General features: G+C 38.5%; 1 long non-coding RNA gene across 2 annotated transcripts; it reads right to left on the bottom strand.

Moving 5' to 3' along the window:
* Positions 1 to 8662: 8662 nt before the first annotated feature.
* Positions 8663 to 19657, bottom strand: LOC127742506 (uncharacterized). Of its 2 annotated transcripts, none has more exons than XR_008003802.1 (4): positions 19227 to 19657; positions 18942 to 19112; positions 18492 to 18826; positions 8663 to 9217 (listed from the first exon to the last, which is right to left on the bottom strand). It is a non-coding gene; the product is annotated as an uncharacterized LOC127742506 (long non-coding RNA). The 2 variants fall into 2 exon arrangements; XR_008003803.1 differs by lacking the exon at positions 8663 to 9217 and adding an exon at positions 12336 to 12393.
* Between the last annotated feature and the right edge of the window lie 6 nt (positions 19658 to 19663).

Raw genomic sequence — 19663 nt, 5'->3', positions numbered from 1 at the left:
TTTAAACGGTTTAGATGGTGAACCATTAATCAGGACTAACATAGAAGCTGTGGTCACACACTCCTTAACCCACGCCCTCCAACTTCACCCAAATCCCATCTTTTGCAGCACAATATCCACAAAACTCCACTTTACTCTGTCATAAGCTTTTTGGAAATCTAACTTGATTATGGCTGCCTCCTTTTTTCTCCCTTTAAGCCAGTGCACTATTTCACACGCTATGAGAGCCCAATCATGAATTTTCCTACCCTTTTCAAACGCGCTCTGAGTCTCCCCTACTAATCTTGGCATCACTGCTCTCATCCTCCTAACTAGCACCTTCGAAATAACCTTGTACACACATCCAACCATGCTAATAGGTCTGAGGTCTTTAATCTCCTTCACACCAATGAACTTAGGGGCCAGCGCCACCCACGTAATATTGGAATCTGTTGGTAACCTGGATGTGTAAAAGAACCCCATCACAGTTGCTGTAAATTCCACTCCAATCTCATCCCAGCACCGTTTGATGAAATTCATGTTGTACCCATCCCAGCCTGGCGCATTCAATGACTCACAATCCCACACTGCCTCTCTAATTTCATCAGTGATAAATCACTATTTTATGGTTTATCTTGTGCTCAATTGAGTGGTTTTTATCAACTCTTTATCCACTTATTCATATGATTTGCATGTTTTATATTTTCCTTCCTGATTCTGTGCTATGATTGAAAACATGCTTATTTGGCTTTTATTTCCTTTTATTTAATCCTCTCTTATTACCATTAGATGTCTTGATATGTGTGTTAAGTGATTTCAGAAATTATAGGGCAGGAATGGCTTAGAGGATGGAAAGGAAGCATGCAAAAGTGGAAGGAATACAAGAAGTTGAAGGAACTGCAAAGCTGTCAACCTGACCTTCTCGCACTAAAATGATCATAAGTTGAGCTAAAGAGGGGCAAATGATGCTGTTCCACTTGCGTTGGAAAGATAACGTCCGGGGCTTCGATTTGATATATAATTCACCATAGTGGCCATACAGATAGGCGACACGAACGCGCGCTCCATGTGGACGCATCGCATCTGCGAATCTCATTCCACGCAACCGCGTGGATGACGCCTCCGCGTCACTTTGCCGCGACCTGTAAGGACCAGATTTCACAATCAGTGATTTCTTGGCTGTTTTTCACCCAGTTTTCGGCCCATAGAACACAGATTAGAGGCTATAAAGTGGGAGAATGCATCCATTCATAATTATGCTTTCATAATTCACTTTTCATAGTTTTAGTTGTAGTTTTTAGAGAGAGAGGTTCTCTCCTCTCTCTTAGGAATTTAGGATTAGGATTTTTAGAAATTAGGAATACTACTTTTTCATCACAGGTTCAATGTTCTTTAATTTATGTTTCTCTTCTACTTTGGATACTCTAATACTTTTATCTGTTTATTATTTATGTTGCCCATTTGATTCATAAATCTTTCCATGTTAGATTTAAATTTATATTTAAATACAAGTGAGGTATTTTCAGATCTATGATGTTCATTTAGCTTTTTATATTCTTGGCTTTAATTGATTAATTGGTAACTCTTGAGTTGTCAAACTCATTGTTGATTGAATTTTGGAATTCTTCAAGAATTAACTTGAGTTCCACTAACTCTAGTCTTTCCTAAGGAAAGACTAGGACTTGAGGAACCAAACTTATTCTGTCCACTTAACTTCATAGTTAGAGGTTAACTTAGTGGGAGAAAAATCCAATTCTCATCACAATTGATAAGGATAACTAGGATAGGACTTCCAGTTTTCATACTTTGCCAGGAGTTTTATTAGTTATTAATTTATTAATTCTTGCAATCTATTTCTCTTGCTTAAAACCCTTTTTCAAACCCAAACACTGTTTTTCCATAACCAATAATAAAACATACCTCCCTGCAATTCCTTGAGAAGACGACCCGAGGTTTGAATACTCGGTTATCAATTTTAAAAAGGGTTTGTTACTTGTGACAACCAAAATGTTTGTAAGAAAGGTTGATTGCCTGGTTTAGTAACTATACTTACAACGAGAGTTTACTATAACTTCTAAACCATCAATCTTCAGTTCTTCAAAATGGCGCCGTTGCCGGAGAATTGCAAACGTGTGCCTTATTATTGGTTATTGTAAATAGTTTTCAAAAAAAAAGTATTTTCAGATTTTAAAATTTTTTTTATCTTATCTTATCCTTTTTAAAAAATCATATCTTTTTCAAAAATATTTTCTTATCTTTTTCAAAAACCATATTTCTTTTTCAAAATATTTTCTTTTTGTTAGTTTTTGTTTTTATTTTCTCCTACTACTATGAACTCTCACCCCTTTGGCTATGAGTCTGGTTCCAACTATGTTGCAGGAAGAGAAAGCTATAACAGGAATATGCATCAAGGTCAAACCAATCAAAGATGGACGGAGCCAAGAGGATCTGATCAACCCTTTAGGCAACAACACCTTCCAAAATATCACAGACAAAGACCATCCTACAATGCATACCAAGCTGATAGCTATGGTGGACCGCCTAGTAGCTATCGACAAGCCCCACCGTATGCTCAGAGACCATCCTCACAACATAACTTTGAACCACCACACTCACAAGCCCCTTTCCATCATTCACCTCCATATGACCCCAACCCTTATTCACCACACCAACCACCATATGAACCATACTCAGAACCACCACCTCAATATACACCATCTCCATATCCTTATCAAGAGGAACCACTTCCGTGTTATGAATCTTTTCTCCCAACAAACGAACCCTCCTATCCACCCCAAAAACCTCCATGGAAAGCAAACTTGCCTCTATCAATAGTCTCACCTCTACTCTTCAAGCACTTATATCCCGCATGAACCAACCCTCTACCCCCAATATTCAACCCTCAAGCTCCAATGCACTTCCATCTTAACCACACAATGATCCACTCATCCCATCACCACCATCTATGGAAGAGCACCCACATCCATCAACCCAAGAGCAACATGATCCCAATGATACTATTGACATGGAACAAGAGAGAAAGGATCATCTTCGCGAATCCATACTTCATAAGGAGCTAGAGGAGGCACTAAAGGTAAAGGTAGTAGAGACCTTTGCAGATGAAGGAGTAGTTGAAGGGAGTTATCATAGAAAAGAAGCCATCAAGGAGGATTTTGTACTTGAAGGTGAAGAAATAGTTGAACAGGAAATCATAAAGGATGAATACGATTTCATACTTAAATTCCTGGATCAAGCAAGAAATCGATTGCCTTTCCGACGTTCGGACATTCAAAGAACCCCCATGGCTTCATGTGGAAAATCTACTGAAGAACGTAGCAGGAAGGAGAAGTTGGGCACTTCGGTGGATAGCGAGCAACATGATTTTGTATTGGAACAATTGGAAGAAGCTACGCCTGCCATTGAAGAGGAAAAAGTGGTTAAAGACTTATGAGATGCTGAACCTCCATGGGAAAGTCAAGTTATAGAGCATCCTTCAAAGACGTTTGAAGCTGATGTTGAGGAGGGTGTACAACCTCCAAAGCATATCATGGTTGAAGACTTTGAAGGAGACGATCAAGAGATGGATTCAATCATTAATGAATTCTTATCTACATTTGAATCCTCTCCCGTTGGACTCGACATGGAGATTAAAGAAGAAGAAGCACAACATCCCATGCCCTTGGTGAACAATGAAGAAGAGATTGAATTGGACGAAATTCACCAAAAGGAAGGCGTTGATATTGAAGATTATAAAGAGGTGGCAGATGTCGAAGAAGAGCACAAGGGAGTGGAGCTTGCACGTTCATTAAAAACACCTCCCCCTAAGTTGCCATCATCCTTCACAGCATTCAAGTGGGTAAAATTCATATCCCTTAGCTTTCTAATTCAACTTGAATATGGGCTACTGGAGATGGATGGTCAACTTAGAGCTCTTTGTGGCATAAAGATTCAGAGGAAGATGGTCAGTGGTGAGAATTGTCCTGCAAAGTTCATTATGGTTGGAAGCTTTAAGTTTTACTGCAAAGGTTGGTATAGAGCTCAATTGAATGGGTCTAGAAAGTTGTTTGGATGCTTCAGTGAGAATTCTAAAGCTGAACCACCCGGATGGAATCATGATAATCAACTTGAAGACGGGTGCAGAAACAAGATTTGGGATCCTGGAAGATATTGGATTTGCAAATATTGGTGGAGATTCCTGGATCAGTACAAGCATAAGCCACCATGACAAGGAGCTCGCCAAATGTCCAACTTAAGGACTTTAACTAAAAGTGCTAGGTGGGAGACAACCCACCATGGTATGATCGTCCCTTTTCAGTTTTAATTCCAGTATGTTTTGTTTGTTTTTGAGTTTTGATTGAACCTGGAATTCTGCATAACATTCATGTTAGCATTGCATTCTGCATACTGCATCAACAAAAAAAAAAGGAGAAGAAATCGCACGCGACGCGTCCGCGTCGTAGGTGCGTTGAGAAGAAAACAAAATTGAACAAAGAGTCACGCGAAAGCGTGGCTGGAGGCGTGCCTTTGGCACAAATTGATCCACGCGACCGCGTCGCTGATGCGTCCGCGTTATGTGGAAAAAATGCCTCCCACGCGCCCGCGTCGCCCACGCGAATGCGTGCCCTAAAATTGACGTAAAAAGAGTGTATGGCCGAAAGTTGAGCTAGAATTGGGCTGGACTCGTTCTAGAAGCACATGCCCTGCCACGTGTACGCGTGCCCCACGCATCCGTGCCGTTTTCAAATTTAGGCCACCCACGCAATCGCGTCAACCACGCGACCGCGTCACCCTAGATTTTTGGCTAAAATGCATTTAAACAGAGAGTTGTGCGTGCGCGAGGCTACTCTCGTGCCACTAGCACAATTCGAGTCACGCGTCCGCGTGCCCCACGTGTCCGCGTCACTTAAATTCATCACACCCCACGTGATCGCGTGCACCACGCGTCTGCGTCACCTGCGCCGCACAACTTATCCAGATCAGCGCCAATTATCTTATTCTTTCTTCTCTAATCCTAATCTCTTCCATCTTTTCTTCTTTCTTCTTCCTTCTTTCTCCTTTCTTTTTTTATTTTCATGCATTTTTATGTTGGTGTTGGAAATTTATTTGGATCATTATTTTCCACATTTTGCTTGTGAATTATTAAAAGGAACTGTTTGACAATTATACATTATTTTTGTAGGGTTTCTTGCATGTTTATTTTAACACTTTCAATAACTTATTTACCATGCATGCTATGTGAAAAAGCCCGTATGGCATCACGCACTACTTTTCTGTTATCCTACTTTCATGCCTGTTTTTCACAAAACCTTTTTATATTTTATTAATTATTTATAATTGTCCATACAAGCATATTATTAGTTTGGAAAATTTGGTAATCTAACTTGGACATTAAATGCTTGATCTATGCTACTCATGCCTTTGCCAGCATGACAATAAACATCTTGCATTTAACTGTCATCACATGCACTTGCTATATTTCCATTGGTGACTTTTCACATGTAGTCATGACCATGTGTTAACGTCATTCTTCTTTACTGTGCATTGATTACCACCTTTCCCGTTCTCTTCCTTGCTGGAACCCCTAGCTTTACTTGTTACTTTCTTTTTCCCCTTTCAGGATGGCCACCAAGAAGGGTAAAGAGAAAGCTACTCCCAAACCACCGGCAAAGAAAGGAACAAAAAGTGCACCAGCTGAGGAACCACAACCCCCGCCACCTGCACATCTTTGCATGCACCGAGGATGGTGTAACCTTTAAGTGTGGGGAGGTCGATACCGATCTCCACGGGTTAGTTAGTCCCTTCTCAACACCAATTTTTGTTTTTCATTGTTGCATTTGCATGTTTGATTGCATGTCTGTTTTTTTGTGCATATTTTACCACTTGGTTAAAGTAATATTTTCTTTTTCAAGAAATTTTTATCGTATTTCACTAATTTGAATAAAACTTTTTGAAAAACTTGTTTGAAGAAATCTTATTTTGGAACATGGTTTAAAGCTCGAACACACAAAACCAGTGAGATTTTGAGCCTATTTGATTGGTTGCATTTTATCAACCAATATTTTATTTTTGGTTTGTGTTTTTCTCTCTAAAATTGTGATCTTTGTCTTGCTTAATTCTATATTTCCATTGTTTGATGTATGCATGCACTGATATGGTTGAGGCCCTTGTTTTACTAAGCTTACATACCCATATGGCCTTACCCTTTCATTATCCTTTGCAAACCAATTTGAGCCTAATATACCCATTTGTTCTTTACTTTAGCTCATTACTAACTCTAAGCAGAAAACAATAATGTCATTAATTTGAATCCTTGGTTAGCTTAGACTAGTAAAAGTGCTCATGATTTAAGTGTGGGAAAGTTGGGTTTGAATAATTGGGTGTTGTATATTTTAGTGAAAATGTGCAAAATAATAATTGAGCACATATTATTGCATTCAATACTTTAATCATATGCATTGAGAAAAATAAAAAGAAAAAAAAAGTGAAAAAGAAAAAGAAAAGAGCAATTAATAAAAGGGGACAAAATGCCCCAAAGTAAGTGTTGGTATCAATGCGTATGTACTAAACTCAATTTTAGGATGCATGAACATGTGGAAAGCACAGTTAATGGGAAGTTAGATTTTGCATTTTAATTAATTGGATTGTCTTAAGTTAGGTGAAAAGTTTATGTTAATTAAGGATTCAGATTTTAGTCCACTTGGCCAAATACAATCCTACCTTGACCCTAACCCCATTACAACCCTTAAAAGACCTCTTGATTTGTGTATTGGTGCATTAAATTTTTATTGATTGTTAGATGAAGAGCAAGCTATAGAAAGCAAGATTAGTAGAGAGTTGAGAGAATTGACCCTAGACACTTGAGAGTTAGAATGATATACACTACCAGTAAGGGTTCAGTGCTTAATTCTATGTTCCCTGCTTTCATGAGCTATCTTCTTCTTGCAAGTTATTTGTATTGTATTTTGTGATTTGAATTAGTGAAATCCAGTTCATATTTGTTCTTGAAAGATTTAATTATTTTTTCACCAAGTAGGTAGAACCATCTTTGCATGTAGTTGCATTCATATAGATAGGTTGCATTTCATACATTCTATCATTCCTCTTCACTCCTTTATAGCTTCTATTGAGCTTAGCATGAGGACATGCTAATGTTTAAGTGTGGGGAGGTTGATAAACCGCTATTTTATGGTTTATCTTGTGCTCAATTGAGTGGTTTTTATCAACTCTTTACCCACTTATTCATATGATTTGCATGTTTTATATTTTCCTTCCTGATTCTGTGCTATGATTGAAAACATGCTTCTTTGGCTTTTATTTCCTTTTATTTAATCCTCTCTTATTACCATTAGATGCCTTGATATGTGTGTTAAGTGATTTCAGAAATTATAGGGCAGGAATGGCTTAGAGGATGGAAAGGAAGCATGCAAAAGTGGAAGGAATACATGAAGTTGAAGAAACTGCAAAGCTGTCAGTCTGACCCTCTCGTACTAAAACGATCATAACTTGAGCTACAGAGATTCAAATAATTCGGTTTCATTTGCGTTGGAAAGCTAACGTCTGGGGCTTCGATTTGATATATAATTCACTATAGTGGCCGTACAGATAGGTGACGTGAACACGCACTCCATGCGGACGTGTCGTATCTTCGAATCTCATTCCACGCAAACGCGTGGATGACGCCTCCGCGTCATTTTGCTGCGACCTGTACGGACCAGATTTCACAATCAGCAATTTCTGGGCTATTTTTGACCCAGTTTTTGGCCCAGAGAACATAGATTAGAGGCTATAAAGTGGGGGAATGCATCCATTCATAATTATGCTTTCATAATTCACTTTTCATAGTTTTAGATATTGTTTTTAGAGAGAGAGGTTCTCTCCTCTCTCTTAGGAATTTAGGAATAGGATTTTTAGAAATTAGGAATACTACTTTTTCATCACAGGTTCAATGTTCTTTAATTTATGTTTCTCTTCTACTTTGGATACTGATGAGAGGATTTTTGCGTGGTCTAGAATTCAGAATAAATTTCCGTTGCAAGTATAGCTTCTAAACCAACAAAAGTCCTTTCATACAAACGTTTTGGTTGTCACAAGTAACAAACCCCTTTAAAATTGATAACCGAGTATTTAAACCTCGGATCGTCTTCTCAAGGAATTGCAGAGAGGTATGTTCTTATTATTGGCTATGAAAAAAGGTAAAATTGGGGTTTCGGAGTTTGGGCAATGGGCACAAGCATATTTAAATGACAAGTAAAATAAATTAACAATAATAAAATCTCTTAACAAGGTATGAAGAACTGGAAGTCCTATCCTTGTTATCCTTATCAATTGTGATGAGAATTAGATTTTTCTCCCACTTTGTTAACCTCTAACTATGAAGGTAAGTTAAGTGGATGAATTAATTCGAATCCTCAAGTCCCAGTCTTTCCTTAGGAAAAGTTAGAGTTATTGGATCTCGAATTAATTCTTGAAGAATTCCAATTTTCAATTAGCAATGAGTTTGATACTCAAGAGTCACCAATTATTTAACCAAAGCCAAAAGGGAAACTATCTAAATTAAATTAAAAGCATTCATAAATAAAACAATCATAAATTGAAATACCTCAAATAACATTAAATAAAATATTCAAATCTTAACATGGAAAAGTTCATAAGCCAATTAGGCAACATATCTAATACAAGCAAGCATTAAAGTATCTGAAAATAAGAGATAACTATCAAGTAAAAGGAATATTGAACTTGGATCGAGAGTTACTCCTAAAACTAAGAGAAGTCCTAAATCCTAATCCTAAAGAGAGAGGAGATAACCTCTCTCCAACTAAACCTACATCTAAATTATGAAAAGTGAATTATGAAAAGCATGATTATGAATGGATGCAATCCCTCTACTTTATAACCTCTAATATGAGTTTTCTGGGCCGAAAACTGGGTCGAAAACAGCCCAGAAATCGCTGGAGAAGAAATCTGCCACGCTGGTTTTTCGTCACTGCGATGCGGCCGCATGGAGCATGCGGTCGCGTCGTCTAGCATCAAGGCCACTATGGCATATTATATATCAAATCGAAGCCCCGAATGTTAGCTTTCCAACGCAACTAGAACCGCGCCATTTGGACCTCTGTAGCAAAAGTTATAACCGTTTGAGTGCAAAGAGGTCAGGCTGGACAGCTTTGCAGTTCCTTCAACTTCTTGTATTCCTTCCACTTTTGCATGCTTCCTTTCTATCCTCTAAACCATTCCTGCCCTGTAATCCTTGAAATCACTTAACACACATATCAAGGCATCTAATGGTAATAAGAGAGGATTAAACATAGGAAACTTAAGGCCAAAGAAGCATGTTTTCAATCAAAGCACATAATTAGGAAGGCAAATGTAAAACCATGCAAATAGTATGAATAAGTGGGTAAAGAGTTGATAAAATCTACTCAATTAAGCACAAGATAAACCATAAAATAGTGGTTTATCAGATACTCTAATACTTTTATCTGTTTATTATTTATGTTGCCCATTTGATTCATAAATCTTTCCATGTTAGATTTAAATTTATATTTAAATACAATTGAGGTATTTTCAGATCTATGATTTTCATTTAGCTTTTTATATTCTTGGCTTTAACTGATTGATTGGTAACTCTTGAGTTGTCAAACTCATTATTGACTGAATTTTGGAATTCTTCAAGAATTAACTTGAGTTTCACTAACTCTAGTCTTTCCTGACTTGAGGAACCAAACTTATTCTGTCCACTTAACTTACCTTCATAGTTAGAGGTTAACTTAGTGGGAGAAAAATCCAATTCTCATCACAATTGATCAGGATAACTAGGATAGGACTTCCAGTTTTCATACTTTGCCAGGAGTTTTATTAGTTATTAATTTATTAATTCTTGCAATCTATTTCTCTTTCTTAAAACCCTTTTTCAAACCCAAACACTGTTTTTCCATAACCAATAATAAAACATACCTCCCTGCAATTCCTTGAGAAGATGACCCGAGATTTGAATACTCGATTATCAATTTTAAAAAGGGTTTGTTACTTGTGACAACCAAAACGTTTGTAAGAAAGGTTGATTGCCTGGTTTAGTAACTATACTTACAATGAGAGTTTACTATAACTTCTGAACCATCAATCTTCAGTTCTTAAGTCAGCCTATAGCATCGCCTCTAAGGTCACCGATTCTTCCTCATCTATCATTTTCACCAGACCATCTATGAACCCCAGCAAAGGAGAACGCCCCTGATGATACAGATCTTTATAAAACTCTCTAATAGCTATTTTTATTCTAACTTGGTTCCGTACCAGTCTGCTGGTGATGCATAGACTTGATGCTACGAATTTTAGGAAATTGCACGATCGGCAAAATTCCTTCCGGCAAGTGCACCGGTTATCGTCAAGTAAAAACTCACAATAGAGTGAGGTCGAATCCCACAAGGATTGGTTGAGTGAGCAATTCTGATTAGAAGTATGTTCTAGTTGAGCGGAATCAAGATTTAGATGAGAATTGCGGAATGTAAAATTGCATGAATTAAAGAGTGAGAAGCTAAATTGCTGAAATTAAAAAGGGATCGGGGTGATTGCATGAATTTAATTGCAGAATGTAAAGAGAAAGTGTAGATCAGAAATGGGGAATTCATTGGGTGTTAGGAGATATTGAGATCTCCGAATCAAAACATTTTTATCCCTTCCTCAACCAATGCATTCATTGAATTTTGCTTGGCAATCTTATATGATTGGATCCCAATCCCTTGGCTCACCAATTCTCTCTAAAAACAAACAAATTCTCAACCCTTGGTTTAAATGTTCATAAGAAGAGATGATGCTCGATCACTGATTATACCACACAGTTTCATGAACCACAATTTGGTAGGATTACATGTCACAATATCCATCCAAACCCCAATCCAATTCACTGTGAGAAAGCTTCTCTAGCATGAATCCTCCATTCCTTTCCCAAGGTTCCGAAAGATTCCAATTATGGATAGTTTCTTTCCCAAGACAACTAACCAATGGAATTAGATCGAGAAGCTTTCTAACAAAATTCAAGAGAAAAGATTGAAGAAGAAGATAAAACTATTATTGATTCATTGAATTACAATAGAGCTCCCTAACCCAATGAAAGGGGTTTAGTGAGTCATAGCTCTGAATTCAATTACAAAAGTATGAAAACTAACAAAATGAAAGAAAGTGCCCCAAGTCCCCCTTCAGGGGCTGGATTCCCCTTCAATCCAGTCACCCTCAAATGCAGAAACTAAGGCCTTTAAACAGGCTCCCTAAATTACAAAATGAAAATGAAATTAAAAGCAAATGAAAATAAACTATTCTAGATGATTCTTGTGGCCTTGATTTGGTGTTGTTGATGGGCCTTGCTTGCTTGAAGGGTAGAGTGACATAATTGATCCAAAAAGGATAATGATCCATTAAACTACACTCAAACGTTGCACCCCCCTTTCTTGAGTCGTCACTTTGTTCTCTTGTCAACCTTGCCAATTTGATGCCAAATATAGACTATTATACCTCGTTGGAAAGCTATGGATGTCAGCTTTCTAACGCAACTGGAAGCACCTCAATTGGATCTCTATAGCTCAAGTTATGCTTGATTGAAGGTGACAAGGTTGCTGGTTGGTTTGACAGCGTTTAAGCCAACGTTTAAGTCACTTAAACGTGCTCGAAAATGCCAATTTTGGGAGCTCAGTTGCATTGTCCACCCCATACTTCTATACATTGTTGGAAAGCTCTGGATGTCTACTTTCCAATGCAACTGGAAGCGCATCATTTGGAGTTCTACAACTCGAGTTATACTCCATGGAAGGTGAAGAGGTCAGCTGGCCTGATTGCATGTTGGTACTATGCTCTTCTATGCACATTACGGGGCTGTTTTCTCCCTCAATTTTTAGTATCCACCATGCATGCCATATATGCTTGGAAAGCTCTAGATGTCTTCTTTCCAATGCATTTTGAATCACTTCATTTGGAGTTTTTTAGCTCAAGTTATTTATGTTTGAAGAAGGCATGGTCAAGCTGTTCCATATAACACGTTTAAGCTCCAGTTTAAGCTTAAACTGGAGCTTAAACGCTGGCACTCCCTGGAGGCACAAGCTCGAGCACGTTTAAGCTCCAGTTTAAGCTTAAACTGGAGCTTAAACGCTGGCACTCCCTGGAGGCACAAGCTCGAGCACGTTTAAGCTCCAGTTTAAGCTTAAACTGGAGCTTAAACGTGCTCGAGCTTGTGCCTCCAGGATGCTTCCAACGTTTAAGCTCCAGTTTAAGCTTAAACTGGAGCTTAAACGTTGGAAGCATCCTGGAGCAATTCCCTTCCTGGCGTTTAAGTTCCAGTTTAAGCTTAAACTGGAACTTAAACGCCATAAATGATATCCAGGCTTCCTTCATTGATTTTTGTTGCTTCTTTGCCTAGCCTCTTCTTCCCTAAAATCATCCAAACAACTGCATCAAAGTCTTGCTAAAATTCATGAGAATTCTTCCATTCATAGCATTCAAGGAATATAACTAAAAACTCATGGAATTTGCATCAAAATCTTCATGTTTGAATGATTTAAGACAAGCATGACTATTTGGCCCAAATGATTACTTAAGGCTCAAGAAAATGCATAAAACAACTAAAAATAAAAGAAAAAGGCTAGTGAAACTAGCCTAAGATGCCTTGGCATCATCTGCCATTAACTATCAGAGCATCAATCCGATTATTCCTCCTTCTTGCCGACGCTATATTGTGAAAGTATCTTGTGTTTCTGTCCATTTCCTTTGCTTGCCTAGACCGAGACATTTGCTTCCAGTGAATTTCTTTTCTCGTATACCACCTCTCACAACAAGTAACTAACGCCCTCCTTCTAGCCTCTATAGTTCCATCATAGACTCCATTACTTACCATATCATCTACCTTTTTTATCTCTTCCTCAAGCCTCAAGATCTTCTTGTCCATCTCACCAAAGTTGTCCTTATGCCATCTTCCCAAAGGTCTTGTCAATGCCTTCAAATTTTCTGTGAACTGCAACTCCCCTAATCCTCTCCAATCCTCCTTAACCATTCTAAGAAAACCTTCATGCGTGAACCATGAATCAAGGCTCCGAAAAGGCCTAGGACCTCCCCTCACCCTCTTATATTCGACAATAATAGGGTAGTGATCTGACAAGCCCCTTGGACCGCCTCTTAACCGAGTCTCAGGAAACTCTTCTAACCATTCTATACTAACCATAGCTCTATCAATTCGACTGCCTGAACGGTCTCAAAACCACGTAAACTTACGATCTGTTAGTGGCAAATCCACTAAGTGCATATCTTGCATCCAAATCTTGAATTCTTCTACAGACAGAGGTAAATTAACAATGCCTTTCCATTCCTCCACATTCACTATCTCATTAAAGTCTCCCATGAAACAGCAAGGGACCTGACACAACCCAGCAATGTAACTCAACTCCTCCCATACATGACTCCTTTCTTCTCTATTATGGGCACCATAGACCAAGAAAAAAGCACAGTGAAAACTATTCTTTAGTAAGACACCTTCAACGCATAACCATCTCTCCCCTTTATAGCAATTATTTAATTTAAAAAATAATTCATCCCATATCATCAACAGACCACCAGATGCACCATCCGACTCTACATATTCCCATCCTGCCCCAACATATCCCCAAATCCTTTCAACATCAAATCTAGTCACAACCCGTCTTTTAGTCTTAATCAACCCTACCAGGCTCAAGTTATGTTTATTTTTTAAATCCTTAACCATTCTCATCTTTCCGTCACCCCGTAACCCCCCTAACATTCCAAGAACTGAAAGTCATTGGGAACTATTTTTCCACACCTGTTTTTTAGTTTTGGGTCTGGACTGCCTCATCTTTGCCTTTTGTTTTACCGCTCTCCTCTTTTGTGCTAATTCTTCGTTCTGTGCTTGGAAAATTGTCATAATGTCATCTTCCTCATTGTATAACACATCACCTGAATCCATCGCTAGCTCCAAGGTCAATTTGTTTTCCAACAGCTGCTCCTCTAGGCACTGAGAGTCACTGTCCCCTTCCTCTTTATCCCAGTCCCCTTGCCCAGGTTCAGCACCTCCACGCCCTTCCCCATCTCATCCAACAGGCCCATTATCCCCACTATGGTCCAAAATATTCCCCCGACCAGCCCCCAGTTCAGCATGGTTTCCGCCTTGGCCCTCGCATGCTGCTGCCGCATCAGTCTCCGGAGACAGGGTCGCAATCAACTCACCCTCTACCACTGCATCATGACTAGCTTCAGTCGACCCTACTCCAACCACCAGTTGATTCACGCCACTAAATGCTCCATCTTCTACGACCCGACTTGGTGAGGCTGCTGCTCCACCGGTAAGACCAGCCCATTCGTCTTCCCCATCACCAACTTCTCCAACGGATCGGGTGCGGCCATCTCCACCACGGACCAGGCACCTACCCCAAACTACTGACCACCGGCTGCCACAGTTTTCGTCTCTGTCGCAGGGGTCACCGTCTCCTTCAACCAAGGTCACGCAGCCCAGGTCTCGTTTCTACTGCGCAAGAAGAAGGATATGCTCCGGGTGCCCATCCTCAACCGGGTCATGCCCAACAGCTGAGGGGGTCAGGCCCAAGCAGCTGGATCCATCCTTTCCTCCGAAGCTCTTTTTTTTCCTGGCCCAGTCTGCATAACAGCCTCCTTATGCTTCTTTTTTTATTTTGTTTTTCCTTGGTTGCAACCCTTTTTTGCCCATTGCATAATGAACCAAAATCACATGTAACCGTCATATCTGAGTCTGCCTCATAATTAGCATTGTTTCTAGCTCCAAAATCAGAAATCCCTTTATTGATGCTATTAACGGTTTGGTAGGTTACTAGTTTTCTGCGATTATGATTGGCACTACATTTAAACCATTCATTCAAAATATCATCTGAAATTACTAATCTGTCCTTATCATCTTCCTCTCTATGTTGCACCACCATCATCAGCCCTTCATCAAGATTGTCCTTCTTAGATGATACCAGTAGCCTTCTCTGCCATGCATCTTTTGCTGTACTCGATTTTGTTATATCATGGTTCAAAATCTCACAGTTGGTGATTTCATTATCAAAGAAATCCCCTTGCATAGCATGTTACATGCTTCATGACCAATCTCCTTCACCAAGATGTCATAGCTTCCAAAACCAACAGTGATACGAACCCTTTCCTGAATCACTTCCATGGCAAACGTATCAATCTGCACACGACCTACCGTTAACGTGCTGCACAATTCTGTCTCCTTTGCACATTTTGAAGGTATCAACAGACCAAGCGGACAACGAAACACCAAAGCATTCAAGCCATACGCTACGGGTTTCACATCGCTCTGATTCATTCCACTTCCATACCCTGTGAAAAACTTGTAAGAGGCAGTTCAAATTAAAGGTGTACGTCTTGTCCGCATGCACAACGCTGTCAAAGGTCAGAAGTGCTTTGCAAGCTCCCAATTCCCGAATTTAGATGATAGAAGGCAGAGAAATTGCTAACATTTCCCTCAACGAGATGAAATCAATAGGCTTCGTCGTCACCCCTACAAGACTTCTCTGTAACCATTCCGAATTCTCTGACGCCACTACAGCTTCCACGTTCTTTGTCTCACCATTACCAAGCGTATTCTTCACGGTTCTCGTCGTCCGTACTGCATGTGCATTCGACAATGAGCAATCGTCACCTACTTCCCTAAGTGGCTTCGGATTTGATGGGCTTTGCCTATCATCTCCTCCTCGTCCATTCCCGACGTCCGTGGCTGCAGAAGTTCTTCTGTATTTTGCCTCACCCACCAAGACAAACTTACCTCTCAGTCTCAGCCGATTCATTTTCGCTATAGCTTTCAATGCCCCTCCTTTCGTCGTGTATCGTATGAAGGCAAACATGTAAACTCCACCATTTTTTGTTTTCAGGATAGATAGATATCGTTAATGCGCCAAGTCCAGAAATTACTAAATATAATTGCTAGATAAATACTATAAAACATAGAGAGATAAAATTTAGATCTGGAGAGTTCAACATAGTAAAGAATATCGGCTAAAATGTCTATGGCTTATCTCAAGAAATCTGGAGAGTTCTATTTTTGATCGAGTTTACAAATAAATATTATTTTCCGAAGCTTTCATAAACTATAATTTGGCTCATAATAGATCACACACTGACTTAAGTATTTTAGATGTTATTTCTTTAAGTTTTTTTTTAAGATTATGAACTTTAGATTGAATCACACATTAACCTAATAGTTTTAGATATGTTTTTTTCAAGTCTTCTTAGATTCAAATTAGATCGTATACTAATTAAAAAACTTCAGATATTATTTTTTCAAATTTTCTCAAGACTAAGTAGATTCAACATCAACTTGAAAACTTTAGATATTAGTTTCACAGACCTTCTGAAGACCATAATTGTAAAAACTGAATCGGTGATTGTAACGACTCAACTTCCAATATGTCGTGATCGTACCAAAAGTAAAGTGTTACTAACCTGTTATTCTTACTAACTATTTAATATTGAGTCTTTAGTTCGATATCGCGTTTCAATCTTTAATAAAATGCTAGAAAATTTTTTCCAAATCACTAAAAATCATATATCATACATCACCGAGTAATAATAATCACAAAATTACTAATAATAATAAATCTTATACAAGTAAATCAAAATAAAATTCAGATGCAATACCTATCCCTTTGTATAAAGTAAAAATCTTAAGCAACAAGCGAGGAAACCCTATGAAAGTAACTTAACTCATACATAAAGTCAATAATCGTCTGCAGCTTCAAATTGAGTTTTCGAATCTGTATCACTAAAAGGGTGGTAGATATTGGGGTGAGAACAAACCACACGTTCTCAGTAGGGATGGAAATACCATTAAAGTAAAGAAATACTTGCAAATAAAATTAATTCCATTATAAATGAATTTTCTTTCTTGAAATAACCTTTTGAAAAAGTTTGCTGAAAAACTTACTTTAAAAAGATGTTTAAAGAAATTCCTTTAACTTATAAATCAGTAAGATGAATAGTTTGAAGGAACAAAAAGGACCAAAGACGTGCCTAGTGACTTTCTATTCAACTTATCTCGTTCACTCCTATCCAAGTAATACATACATTAGAATACTCAAGCAACACCTAGTCCACCTGCCTCAACCTTTATTATCACATACCAAACACCACCCTCATCACGCTTCCACCAAAAAGGATCTCCTAGATAAACATACACATACAAGACAAACAAAGAAATCACAGATAGGATTCAAATACATCAAGTAAAACCAGTAGCAGATGAACATGGCTAAGCAATTAGGCAAACCAAAACAAATACACACTCAATCAAAATATACAAATGCATATGATTCATGCCTGTCATATGGCTAATGAGCTCATCTGTCGGTTATACAGCCAACCCGACATGTCCTGGTAGCTAACCATTGGACAGTCCAGTCTATGCATAGCTTTTTCTCATATATATATATATATCAAATCGCTCAATGGGGGTACCATTCCCAGGAATTTATAAGTGCCCGGTCACCTTTACATCGTAGGGTCAATAGAGTATCAAGTCTCAACCTGGAACACGTGGTGGCAAACCACGGTACTTTACCCAGGAAAACTCGTATCTTAGATAATTCAAATAAATAAGCCATATGAATATTTCAATCATAATTCATCAATATCCACATCATTCTCAATCATGTCTTATTCATCACGAATCTTGTCATCAATCACAGTCATCACCCCACATCACTATAATTAACCAGAATCATCACCAGATCTCAAACAACCCAATTGTCACTAAATTATACCTCAATTTCAAAGACAACCTTCAAACAACTCACTAAATTTGCCTCCAAATCAACTCCACACATTTTTCATTATATTTCTTAAAATAACTTTCTTTCTCTTAACTCTTATGTTTAATTTTATTAAAAATCTTAAACTCACTTTCCTATTCCCAAACCCTTTGAATTTATACTCAATTTAATATTTTAAAGTATTTGGCTAGTTAATCAAATCTCTTTTTATCACTAGAAATCAAATGAGTTTAAAACCACAAGTTAACCAAATCATAAGAATCCAGTTCTCTTTAATAATCTTCAAAAACATTAAAAACATACTTCTTTTATTAAAATTACTTAAATCAAAATCATTTTTGAAATCACAACCAAAACTTCTTTAAGATTCTTAGAAAAATTCCGGTAGCACCTCCCCTAAAAACTAGAGTTTGCCACCCGTCACAGGTCCCTTATTTTCAACTTCGACTCAATCAAAACCAACATTTCAAATTAACATTTTCAAATCCATCTTTCATAATCAACAAGAACCAATTTCAAACAAAGGTTCAAAATCAACATGTTCAATCATTTTTTGCCAGAAACTCAAAAAAAAAACAATTCAATAATCAATTCAGCCACAACTTCAATCACAGAAGAAAATCATTTCAAGCACAGGAATTAATTCACTTACATTAATCCACTAAACTCATCAGGTATTCAACCCCAAAATATTTTAACTTTAAAATAATCCCTTACCTCGATTAGTCGAGTTCGCATAAGCTTATTGTGACAATTCCCTTTCCTTTTAATTCATGCAACAGTGACAGCATTAACCCAACGAAAACAGCAACAATTCTGACGCCTCTTATAGCGACAACACTATTACAATTTGCAATTACAGTAGCTGAAATAGCTTCAAGAAACCCAGACAAGGACATATACAAAAATTAAATCAAAATAAGCATGGAAAAGACAGTAAAACATGTAAATGGCCTAGAATCGAAAAAGATACCCGACCAGAATCATTAAGAATAGCTTCGGTGTCTACCCCCAGTGGCAGAAAAAACAGAAATCAGACCCGGGCATCCGTCCTAGCGGCAGTAATATCATTTCAAGTGATTAAGGCAGCAGAGACACCATCAATAATAAGAATAGTGGAACAAAATAGAAGCGGAACAAATTCAAGAAAGAAAAAAAAATAGTTACCAGTAAATTTGGCCTAATTTAGGCGACGACGTGCAACCAAGTAACTCGCGGCAATTGAAACCCAAGAAGACAGAGGCCTTAGCTGCGGCCTCCGATAATGCAACAGCAACCTGGGTGCAACCACTGCGAGTCCAACAGCTTCAGTGATAATTCCCGGCTACCACAGCAACTCTAATCGTACATATAATAACCGAAACTCAATTATATAACAAATACCACCATAAATTCCTCAGTAACTTATAACAGAACGACGATTATGAGTGTTTGGAACGAAGAATAACTTACTATAATTAGGGGACCTATGGAAACAGAACAGCGGCGGCAACTCCAGCACTCAGAAGAACCGAAACCAGCCTAAACAAATCGGGCTAGAACCAAAACTAGAACCAGATGGGGTTTCAAACTACAACTGCAGCAATATTTTTTTGTTATTCTTCAATGAGCAGAGATAGAACAGTAATGACAACTCCCACCACCGTCACCTCCTCTCTTCCAGCGACCAGCTTTAGTGCGGTAGCTCTTCTCTTCCTCGCATCATCGGTGGCAATAGTGGCCCCTCCTGGGTGGATCCCTGAGTCACGTGTTTTTCCCCTCCATCAATCGGCAACGGTGAGGTAGCAGTAGCGGCGCCTCCTCTCCCTCACGTGCGTCGCTCTCTTGTACCACCAGATCCGGTCTCTTTCAACTCCGTTCGATGGCCCGATGGCGGCGGCCTGGGTAGG

Source organism: Arachis duranensis, chromosome 10 (genome assembly GCF_000817695.3).
Source record: "Arachis duranensis cultivar V14167 chromosome 10, aradu.V14167.gnm2.J7QH, whole genome shotgun sequence".
Lineage (NCBI taxonomy): Eukaryota > Viridiplantae > Streptophyta > Magnoliopsida > Fabales > Fabaceae > Arachis > Arachis duranensis.
Note: the sequence above shows the minus strand (reverse complement) of the source record. Positions and strands in the feature narration are given on the sequence as shown.